The sequence below is a fragment of the Lipotes vexillifer genome, unplaced genomic scaffold (genome assembly GCF_000442215.2).
Source record: "Lipotes vexillifer unplaced genomic scaffold, Lipotes_vexillifer_v1.1 scaffold1069, whole genome shotgun sequence".
Lineage (NCBI taxonomy): Eukaryota > Metazoa > Chordata > Mammalia > Artiodactyla > Lipotidae > Lipotes > Lipotes vexillifer.
This window is the reverse complement of record NW_006787014.1, coordinates 625,602-637,340: the sequence shown is the minus strand read 5'-3', so window position 1 is coordinate 637,340 and position 11,739 is coordinate 625,602.

Genomic DNA, 11,739 nt, shown 5'->3' with positions numbered 1-11,739 from the left:
CTTTCCCTCCACCTTTATGTCGTATTAACCATATAGTATCCACACTGAATTTTCTTCCTAGGGTTGAATCTTATGAACCTCAGCACACTTGTCTTACAAGGAAAATTGCATGACCTTGGCCTGACAATTTCCACTGAAGGCATACAGGATATTTGCTTTTCTTAGAGCCCTAGCAGATCAACTGGAACTAAAATGTGTCCATCTACCTGACTTCAAGGATCATCAGCCAATTCCACGTCCTTGTGTTTATATCAGACTGCTTCCTCTAGATGGTGATGCACTCCCAAACCCAGTACAGCTTTGCCACCCTTCTTTGGTCATTGTGGACAGAGAGTCTAGTTGTATTTACTCCTCGAAGCAAGATCTACAATGTGGTCATTTTCCGTAGTATCCATGAGTTTGCATCTTGGCTGAGAATCCCAGTTAGCATAAGAAAGGAATCAAGAAAGAGACAAAGCAGAGAGGATAAGCAGAATAACTAGAAGAGGTATTCATTAATTTATTCTAAAAATATTTTTTGATTGCTCAGTGTAAGTCACTGTACTATGTCAGAAACATTGAGAGGAATAAAGCCTGGTTGCTGTTCCCAAGCACTCAGATATTATTAAAGCAACTTTCGTCAAAATTGTTTCCAAATTTTCATAGAAAGTGCCAGAGGCTTCATAACTGATGCTTTCATGCATTTAAAAAAATTCCTCAATGGCTATGTTGTATTAGTCTAGGTGTTGCTATTTGGTGTGCCTCTTTGATATCCACTGTAAGTAATTTCTGCAGGATTACTTTGATATCATGAACCAAAGGTCCATGAGGCACTTTAAGGAAGAGAATGGGCTGTTTCAAAACCCCTGAAAGGATTTTGTTATGATCCTCTTTTGTCATTCTGCTTTTGCTTCCCAGTTTTATGTATTTAACTTTTAGTGTAAGTAATTATGTGTAACAGTAGCTTTCTGACATTTGATTACAACATCTTAAATTTGTTCTCCTGGATGCCTTTGGGTAGCAGCTTTACATTGTTCTATCCTGGCACTCATCTGACCACATTGTCCCTGTTTTCTCCCTCATGTTGCCTACTAGACTGTGAGATTCCCAGAACAAAGGGTAGTTTGAATATATGGCTTAAAATTAAAATTGCCAGATTTATTAAATAAAAATATAGGACACCTGATTAAATTTGAATTTCAGAAAAGAAATGTAGCTTGTGTCCCCTGAAATATTTGGGACATACTTAGATGAAAAAAATGATTTATTAATCTGAAATTCAAATTTAACTCAGCTTCCTGTATTTTGTTTAGCAACTCTACTTTAAAAATGTCTTAAAATCTGAAGCGCCTATAATTCTGTTTTTAAATATTATTTAATAATAAAGGACATGATTTAATCAGTAGTGATGGGAATTTTATAAATTACATGAATCCTATTATTGAATACTGTATTCTGGGACATATAAGTATATAAAACATGGGAACAAGTCTTTACAGGCAGACAGATAGGCTTTCACATACATTGGCTTTTAGAGCACTGGGCTTAGTGCACCATAAAGTAGCCTGTAGAAACACTAATGTTACGGGTCTGTTAAACAATTCAAGATGTATCACACATTGGGTTTAAGTCCATTCACTGAAAAAACACTGGGCCAAAGTTTTCTTTCGTAGAGCTATAGATTTTATATTACAGGGTCTGTTTTTTAACCATAGTATTAATAGGTATTAATTTCAGTTTCTTCATGAATTCATCATTTATCAAAGTCAATGAAAATCAATACATGTATTCATTTCAGTAAAGATTTGTTAAGCTGCTAAAATGTGCCAGTCCTAACCTAAGCAAAGTCATAACCAAACAGGGTGGCATAACAGTGAGAAGAAAATGAGCATTCATAGAAATAAAATTAGCCATATGTTCATAGGAATAACATCAGATGATCCAAACAACAAAGAGTTAATACCTATATTGTGGAATTCTGTGATTATAAAAATTTGTGGAACTTTGGGAACAAAATAGGAGGTCCACTAAGTACTTCAGAGTAGGAAAATGGTCAAGTGATATGACTCAGGTGGGGATACCAAGGTTACATAAGAAAGCCTTTAGTTTTTCCTCTTATTCACATGTAAATTCAATGTATTATTTACCAGTTTTCAACTGGTAATTGATTCTTTATAATAAAGTATACAGAATTATTAAATTAAAAACATCAGATTAAAATATTGAACTAACTACTATGAATCCAAAAAAAAAATTGAGATCTTAAATTCAGATAGAACATGTTTATAGTAGAAAATACCAAAGTTTCTAGGACTTTCTTAATTGTATTTTGCATATTATTTGATGCAGGAGAGTCATATTCAGAATGTTTTAAATTAAAAAGTTGATTATAGGTTATTAACTTTATCCTCCTGAAGCACAGCTTATGCCCTCAGTATAGTTCTGTTTCCTCACTGGCTCTTTACTGTGCTTCCTATGTTTCTGTGGAAGGACATCTAAGCTTAAATGCATGTCATGAAAGAAAGAAACACAAGGCTACTCTATCTGTCTACTGTCTATTTAACTAAAAATTTAACTTGTAGAGCTCCTTACCTCTTGTTTACTTCTCTTTCTCACACTTTTTTTTTTTTTAATGAGATGATAACGTATTACCTAAATTAAGGGCATTTAAGTTAAAGACAATCTTCTTTGGGATGCCAAGAAGGGAAGAAAGATTTTAATTCTAAGCTTCTGAAAATAAGTGATGAGAGAAGACAGATTTTTCTTATTGTTTAAAAGACTCATGAAAATAGTCACCATGGAAACCAGACATGAGTCCATGGAACATCAAGAGATCAGAAGAGAGGTCTTGAGCTGAGCCTCTGAGTCTTAAATTTGGAATGCTGACATAGATTTTAACCCTCATTTGAGGATAACTTCTTCATAAACTGTGTGATTTATTTTAGATTACACAGTCTTGAAATTTGATTCTTGTGTGTGTGTGTGTGTGTGTGTGTGTGTGAAATTCTACTCTGTGCTATTTTCTTTCTCTTTTTATTTCTCCTTCCCTCTCTGTTTCTCCCTTCCTTTTTTCTTCTCTCCCTATATCACTCTTCCTCCCTTCCCCCCTCCCCTTCTTCCTTTCTTTCTTTTCCTTCTTTCTTCATTCATTCTTTTTTCTGTTCTTTCCCCTCCTCCTCCATCTGTTTCTTCGTTTCTTCTTCATCTTCCTCATTTTTTGATTAATGACCTATGGTGGGACATGTGAAAAGAAAGAAGATGAGAGAAAACTGTGGAAAATAGTACAACATATTAAAATCTAAAATGAGAGCAATACTTGGAAAATATATCACTTAAATATTCTGACCTAGTGAATATTCTAGCTAGCTCAGAGTGAACTCGTAAATTTTTTTTAAATGTTCAACTTTTTTTTTGACAATCTTCTTATATAATTACACATGAATAAAAAATAATATGTAGTGAAAAATAATCATCAGTCAGCATATTTATAAATACAGGAAACTGTTTAGAAAACAATCTCAAGTAAAACAATCAAAATACAATTTACATACATGTACAATATAACTAGACTTTCAGAATGTTGAGGTTATTGCACTTTGTAACCTCTGTACTTAGTGCAAGAACTGATATGTAACAGCTGCTCAGTTAATATTTGCTTAAGAAGTCTACAGATACATCAAAATACACACACACACACACACACACACACACACACACATATAATTTTAAGAAGTTGAAAATAAAATGCAAAAAATAAATAAATAAAAGCTACTTTATTTCAAGTTACTGGACAATAAGAATATTTTTCTTCATTTTTTTGTTTTTACTTAGGACATTGAATCAATGATCCTGCAATATTTTGAGCACTGTTATTCCTGAACATATTTTCATAAAATGTATTGTTAATATGACTTTATTTTGTTTTCTTTCGCTTTCCCAGAAATGAAATGATACCTATTTAGTTGAGATTTTATACTAAACCTATTTTATTCTAGAATGCATGAGCCTAGTACATCAATATTTAAAATTTATACAATTTATGTATCAAAAAGTAGGGGTGTTTACAGGGATAAAAGGCAGCATAAGATAATGGAAATAGCGTGTTTTGGGTTTCAGGATGTTATTTTACTTTTTAGAGTTGCTATTTTAAACTTGTGTGATAGGGCAAAACTATTTCACCTCTCTGGGTTTTACCATCTACTTCCCACGATTGATAAGAAGAATATTTGGAGATGATATGTGTGTTTCTGATTTAAAGTATGCCTTTAAAGTGTTTATAAATGTGAAATGTGGGGGTTCATTTTAAAAGATTCCAATACTCCAAAGAAGCTAAAAGGGCATTGATCTCATAAAAGTCATTTTATTTTCTTGTGGTCAAATTATGCTTTGCTTAATAACATGGCACCTTCACTCTTATTTGAGATAATTTATGCCAAGTTTAAAATAAACACAAAGGGTTTAACTAGACTGGCAGTTGTTCTGAATATTAGCTGCACATTAGAATCATCTGTGAAGCTCTCTAAAAACCTAATTCCCTGGCTCTCCACCTCATACCAATTAAGTCAGTGATTTTTAAAAGCTATAGATGATTCTAATGTTTATCCAAAGTTCAGAACCCCTAAACTAGAAAGTCTACAGATCTGAACTCATTTTAACTTACTTTAGAATCTAGCTTATGAGAATCTGGATTGATTGATAGAATGTATTCATTAATTTATTCATTAACTATATGTCTGGTAACCACTGCATGCCAGGCACAATTCTAGGCATTTTGTGCAAACACAAAATGTTTGCATTTTATCAGAGAAGGTGGGGACCTAAATGAGTAATTATGATTTAATATTATATATGTTATGCTAGGGCTTTAAAGCAAAGTTGTATGGTAGCACAAAGAAATGGTGGGTAGTCCTTCAGGAGGATCAGGCAGTGTTTCATTGGAGCTGATTTTGAAGCATTGGTATGCACTCATTAGGAAAAGAGGAGGATAAAAATTAGAGCCTTTCAAAAATATTTTTTACAAAGTCATGATAAAAATACATACTGTGCTAGGGAATGACAAGCCAGTTATGAAGAGATTAAAAAAAGAGGATGGGGCCAAACAAGGAGGAGACCCAGGTGCTGTGCTTCAGAATTTGAACTCTATCTCATGGGCATTGTAGAAATGAGCGGACACAGCAGTTTATAAAAAAAAATTGGATTCGTAAGACCTTCTATTCTTTCTGAGTGTCCTGAAGATACCCATTCTAATACAAAATTTAGAAAGCCCAGTGTTTCATAGTTCCTTGGATTACAAATTGCAATATAATTATAGGAAGCTTTTTCAGTTGAATGATGACTGGATCTAAAGTACTTACTAAATTATTGTATGCTAATAATAGCTAATATTGCATGATAACTGTGTGCAAAGCCCTGCTCTAAAGACTTAACAGTAGTTAACTCCTTTAATACTAACAAAGACCTTATGAAGTAGTTGCCATTGCCCTCTGTTTACTTATAAATAAGGAAACTAAGGCACAGAAAGGTTAACTAATTGGTTCACACACACCTGGTAAGCAACACAAGCATCAAATCCACGTCGATTGGCTTCAGAGAGCATTTGCTCTTATGTAGTATACATAGTATAACTAACAACGTTTCAGATGCTTACTGTGTACCAAGCTCTGTGCTTTACGAGTATAACTTAGTTAGTCTTCACAATTAACTTACGGAACTAGGATTTTCCCCATTTTACAGATAATTAGGTTAAGGAACAGAACTGAATGCTTACTTCAACTGTAGCACCTGCTCTTGGTTCATCAGTCAGGATTCTTGATGGATCCGTGTGTCTAGCACAGCTCAACATCCCTGCTAAATCTTAAAGAAATGAAAAAATGAATATTTAGTAACATAATTTTCATTTTGTAATATTACTAAACAAATTTTTAGTAACATAATTTAATTTCATTGTAAACATCAATTATCAAGTTTCTGTCATTGCCATGATTACTATGTAACATTAAATCATTTACTTTAGCTCAATAAGCTACTTCTAAGAAAACGAAACATTGAAAACAACAGAAATCTAAATCACTACAGTGAATGTTAGATATAGTGTTGGATTTCAGGTGGTTAAGATTCTTTGTAATTAAACATATGAATTGATGCAACAGCTGTATGTATACCATTGAGAGCATAATTGTCTCATGTATACAGTGTGAAGTTTCCAAGGATTCTATTAAGCAATGATTCCAAGGCTCTGTTTTGAAGAATAAAATCCTCTGTATAACCTTACTTGGTCATTTAAATGCAAAACAATGTTGCTGCCGTTAAGTTTAATCTATTTTTAATTGTAGATGAAAAAAATCACTGTCTTTGCCAAAAGTATTGACTAAGAATACCACAAGACTTTGCCCTGCAATTTATATGCATTAACAAAGAGATGAACTCTAGGAGACTGGAAGGTGTTTTTCAAATTCCCAGGTGTCTCAAAGAATAGACCCCAAGTCCCAAGCTACATGTCAAGTGCCTTGTCCATTCTAATGTATTGATGTAAATAGCTGGAAATTTAAATAAACTAACCCTCATTCCCATCATTATCATCACCAAATATCATGCACCTACCACATTTCAGGGGCTAGACAATTGCTTCACATCCATTATTGCTTATCTTAGCAGCAAACCCACTACATAGATACTATTATTTATGTTTTAGAGAAGGAAAATAAGACATTTCTGGCCAATTTGAAAACAAAATTGAGAGGAATTTCCTTTTGTTATTTATGACCCTAATAATCCAACACCATTATCAAAATTCACATAGTATTGTACGGGAACAACAGAGCCAGATTGTGAGGGAATGTAAGAAGAAAAGAAACCATGATTCACCTGAGAAAAATGAACCATGATTCACCTGAGATCTCTATAACGCTGTTTTAGTTGACAAAGTGTTTATACAGAACCAAGAGAAATAGGCATTTTAAAAATTATACTTTCCATTTTCCCATTTTCAGGTAAGGAAATTAGGTTTTGAGACTCAATAGATTGGCCAAGTCCCCTAGTCAAGTAAGAGCCAGAACTAGTTTTCAAATGCCCATCTGTTAGGCTTGAAATCCAGTAGGCACTATGATATGCCCTTTGGGTTGCGGCTCAAAATCTAAGTGGATCTGGCTATTTATTCTAGGCTATCAGGGAAGTGCTTTGCCTATTGTGATGACAGTTAAGCATGGCCAAGGATCACAGAGTGAAAATGAGGATCTGTGTTTGCGACGCGTGTGCACTGGTTGGACAAGGGCTTTATCCTGGAAAACTGACTGAAGTAGATTCCCAAGTATTGAGAGAAGAAAAGATCTTTTATTATTGTATTTTAACCCAGTATCAAGACAAACTAAAAAATTCCCAGGCTGATATTCTAAATTTGTCCTGCCTGGAGAATAGAGACATAAGTGACACTGGACCTATGGGTAACAACTTCTTTGAGTTAAATTTCCATGTTATGCCTGGAATTTAGTTTAGATTGAAGTTTTATATAAGATAATGTAACATGAAAAAGGTTTTTATTTTTGCTGTAAAATCTTCACTGAAGGCATTGAGTTTTTAAGGGTCATTTATGTAAGGGTCTATGTAATAATATTAGCATTTAGAGACAGCAAGAACAATACAATTCTTTTTCTAATAATGGAAGCTTTTTCTTATATTAGATAATGATAATTAGTTAAGACATTTTCCCTTTTCTTTTTGTTTGCTAGTGAACTCATCACTAAATATTTTCCGTAGACCACAGACACTACATTAGTCAAAACCACTTGGGTGTTTGTCAGCTCCTCTTTCTGCATGGTTTTCATTTTATATTTCTAATGACTTTTATATATAGTTGTTTCACATTTAGAAAGTAGGCAGATTAAAAGTATTGAATAAACTCAGATAAAATAACGAGCTCTGTTTGCAGTTGAGCAAACTGAGATGTACTGAAGATTGTCCAAGCTCTGCTTCATTGACACCAATGTCTTTTCGGTTTTCAAAACATGGCAAGTGTTCTGTTGCCTCAGAAGTTCCAATTGTCGTTCCCTATGCCTGTAAACGCCCTTCCTTTCTTCCTTCGCTCTGGCCAACCATACCTCCCCACCACCAACCCACATAAACACAAGCACACACACAACATTCTCTGCATAGTTGCCTCTAATGGATCTTTACCTGTTATTAAGGCCTCAGAGAGAATTTTTTTTTAATGTTCTATACAAACAAGATACCCAGGCCACTCATCATGCCATACTATTCTTTTTTTTTTTTTGCCATACTATTCTTTATAACTTACCTTGTCCGATTCTTCATTGCCTTCCACCCACAAGTTGCAAGACAAATTAGTTAGTGTGTTCCTAACTTGACTTTAAGCTCCATGAGGACAGCGACTAATTCTATTTCAGTCATCATTGCATCCCCAATATCTAGCTACGACTGGCACATAGTAGTTTAATAAATACTTAATCAATGGCATGAACAAACCAATAAACATATAAATGCTCATATGCACATACCTAATAACTACAGGTTTTCTAAAGTTAAGATAGTATTTACTTATTCAGTTCATCATTCTATTACAGTCCCTTGTATAGTAACTGGCAAGAAAAAGAAAAGAAAAAGTCTTGATAAGTATTCATTAAATGAATGAAAATAAAATTCCCTCAAATAAAGTATTTTAGGAAGCCACTTATAATCTGTTATTTGGTGGCTGCAGATAAACATATAGTCGCAAGACCTTTAGAATTGCAATAACCCCTTTGGAGTCTAGAACATGAGCTGGTTATGTCGAGGAAGCACAAACGCAAAAACAGAATGCAAAAGGTGGGTAAGTGTGCCCAGGTTGGAAAAAAGTCCTGTCACTTAGTAGTATTGCAGACCTCCTACCAACATGATTTACTGTCAGTGATGTCAGCTGGGAAAATGAAGGGCAGCATGTAACACGTATACCTCTATTTTCATAAATATTCATTTAAACATACTTATTGAGTGGCTTCTAGGTGCTAGAATTATCTTCTGAGTGTTTGGAATACATCAGTCAAACAAACAAACAGCGATTCCTTCCTTGCGGAGTCTACATTCTAATGGAAGGGAAGGGAAGACACAGATAATAAACAATAATCATAACACTGAGTACATTATACAGTACATTGCACTGTATTAAGAGATAATGGGGGAAATAGGGCTGGATAAAAGGGATTAGGAGCACTGAGATTGAAGGGAAAATAGTTTACGGTATTAAATATGCTAGTCTGGGAAGGCTTCATTAGGAAGGTAAGATTTTAGCAAAGATTTGAAGGAGAGGAGTTATTAGCACAATGATTACTTGAGAAAGAGCGTTTCATGCAGAAGAAACAGCTAATGCAAAGACCACTGTGTTGGAGCGTGTCAGGCTTGTTTTAAGAAATAGCAAGGGAGTCCTGGTGGCTGGAGTAGAATGAGCAAAGAGGATGATAACTAGGAAATGAGGTCAGAAAGGTACTGGAGTGGGGACAGATTCTGTAGAGTAATGGTAAAGACTTGGGCTTCGACTCTGAGAGACATGGCAAGTTACTGGAGGATTTTGAGTTAAGCTAACTTCTTAAAAACACTCTGGCTGCTGTGTTGAATATTAGCCTGTAGAGAAAAAGTGAAGAAGCTGAAAGACCAGTTTGGAAGCTACTGCTGTACCCAGATAAAAAGATGATGGTGGCTTGTTTCAACATGGTATCTGTGAAGGTGGTTAGAAGTTGAAGGATTCTGGATATATTTTGAAGGTAGAGCCAAGAGGATTTCTCGACAGATTGTCATGTGTGAGAAAATGAAAGGAATCAATGGAGACTCCAAGTTTTGAACTTAATTATAAGTATAAATAGCTTTTTCATTCTTTTTTACTATTCTACATAAGAATTAAAATATTTTGATTACTAATAGCTCATCCTAAGGCAAAAGTCTTACCCTTGAGCAATTTATAATCAGAATTTGCTTTTGGGACTGAAGACAATGCTCCTTTTAATTTTTACCTAATTCAGCACTTTACAATTATGAGATAAAGCTGTATCGTAAAATGTCATTGAACAATTTAAGATTATATAATATTGTTTTCCTTCTCACCTGAAAATATCACTGTTGTTCAACGTGGGGAATATTCTTTGCATTCTAGCTTTTAGAGCATAGGACATGGATATGTCTTGATAAACTATATAATACATTTATGGAGTGCTTTGTCATTTCTGACATGCTTTGAAATATCTTATTGCATCCCATCCTCTCCATAACCCTGGGAGACAGCCAGGCCGGAAACATGTGTAGGAAATTGAAGAATTTAAGTGACTTGAGTAGCCACCATGAGAACCCCTTCTTACATAGGCTCAGCCCACTCACTTGTGTGCTTTGAGCTAGTTCCAAATGATGAAAAAAGATGGGGAACTTGTGTTCCATGCTCATTCAAAGCTAAGTGGTCCACCCAAGGATCAAATCTATGATCATGTCTTTATCGCCAATGCCTCAGTCAATTGGGCTAACAAATCATTTTACACATCAGACTTAATCACATTTCCAGAATCATCTAGTCATTAGTTCCCCTTTACATTCCTATTTTTGTATTTTCTCATCTATACCATCTTTCTCATCTTTCTTATTCAGGAAGGTCAACCAGAGCTTTACTGGCCCCTCTACAAAGTACCAAAGCTTGCTTTGCGGATTGCAATCAAAGAATATCAAAAATGAACAACGCCACCATCAGAGTACACGTGAAAACGGGGAGAAGAAAGATGCCATTGTAAAGATCAACGAGGTGTGTTAGATGCATGTCTTTTTCTTGTTGAATCCTGAAGCTATCAAAGAACAACTTGCCTTGCTTTCAAGGGTCTTGCGGGAAACCTACATCAGCAATGAATACATTATAACCAACCTCCTAACTTCATTGTCCTCCTCTTTTAACCTTTCACCCAACTGCTGCAAGCACATGGCTAGGGAAATATAATGTGAAATAATAATAATTATATTGTGCAATGTCTTTTTCTTTAAATTAAGTCATGCGATTAATTTATACCAATCTCTTTTTTTCAGAGGCAGAAAGGAAGTCTGATTTCGGAATTTAAAGATAACCTCAGCATTTTTTACAATCTTGGTCAGTTACGGGGGTAGTGGGGGAAGAGATGCAAAGTCATTTAAGGAAGTAAAAAGATGTTTAATTGCTACGGAGGAAGAAATTTTAATAGACGTAGAAAGACTCGTTTGTAAGAAATGGAGACAAATGCAAAATGGCTTAATTAATAAGTAATGCCATTAAAGAGACCGTTCTTCCTAACCACTCACACCTCTGAATCATCTTGGGGTTTCCTGACTTCCTGGTTCTCTCTACCCTCCAGCAGTGACGCCCCTTCTCCCAATCACTGTCAGGGGTTTAAGTGCCATCGTCAGAGAGAAGCTTATTATCTACCTGCTCCCCCAGCTTCTCCATGAGTGACACGCTACCCACGCCTCTCCGCACAGCTCATCTCCTTCCGCGGCTCCCGGAGGGAAGCCGAAGAGCTGCAGAGGGAGCCCGAGGCTACCCTCGCTCGAACCCCACGACTACGAGCCTTCAAGACCCTCGTCACCCAGTGTGTGAGCGCCTGATCGCTCTCCCGCCCCCGCCGCGCGCTGCAGGAGTAGGAGCCGGCCCGGCGCAACGCTTCCAGCTGCGTCTACCTAAGCGCAGCACGCGCTCCCCGCGCTGGCGCGAGAGCGCGAGCGCCAACGCCGCGGGCCGCGGACGGAGCCGCTTCGCCTGCTGCCTCCCCC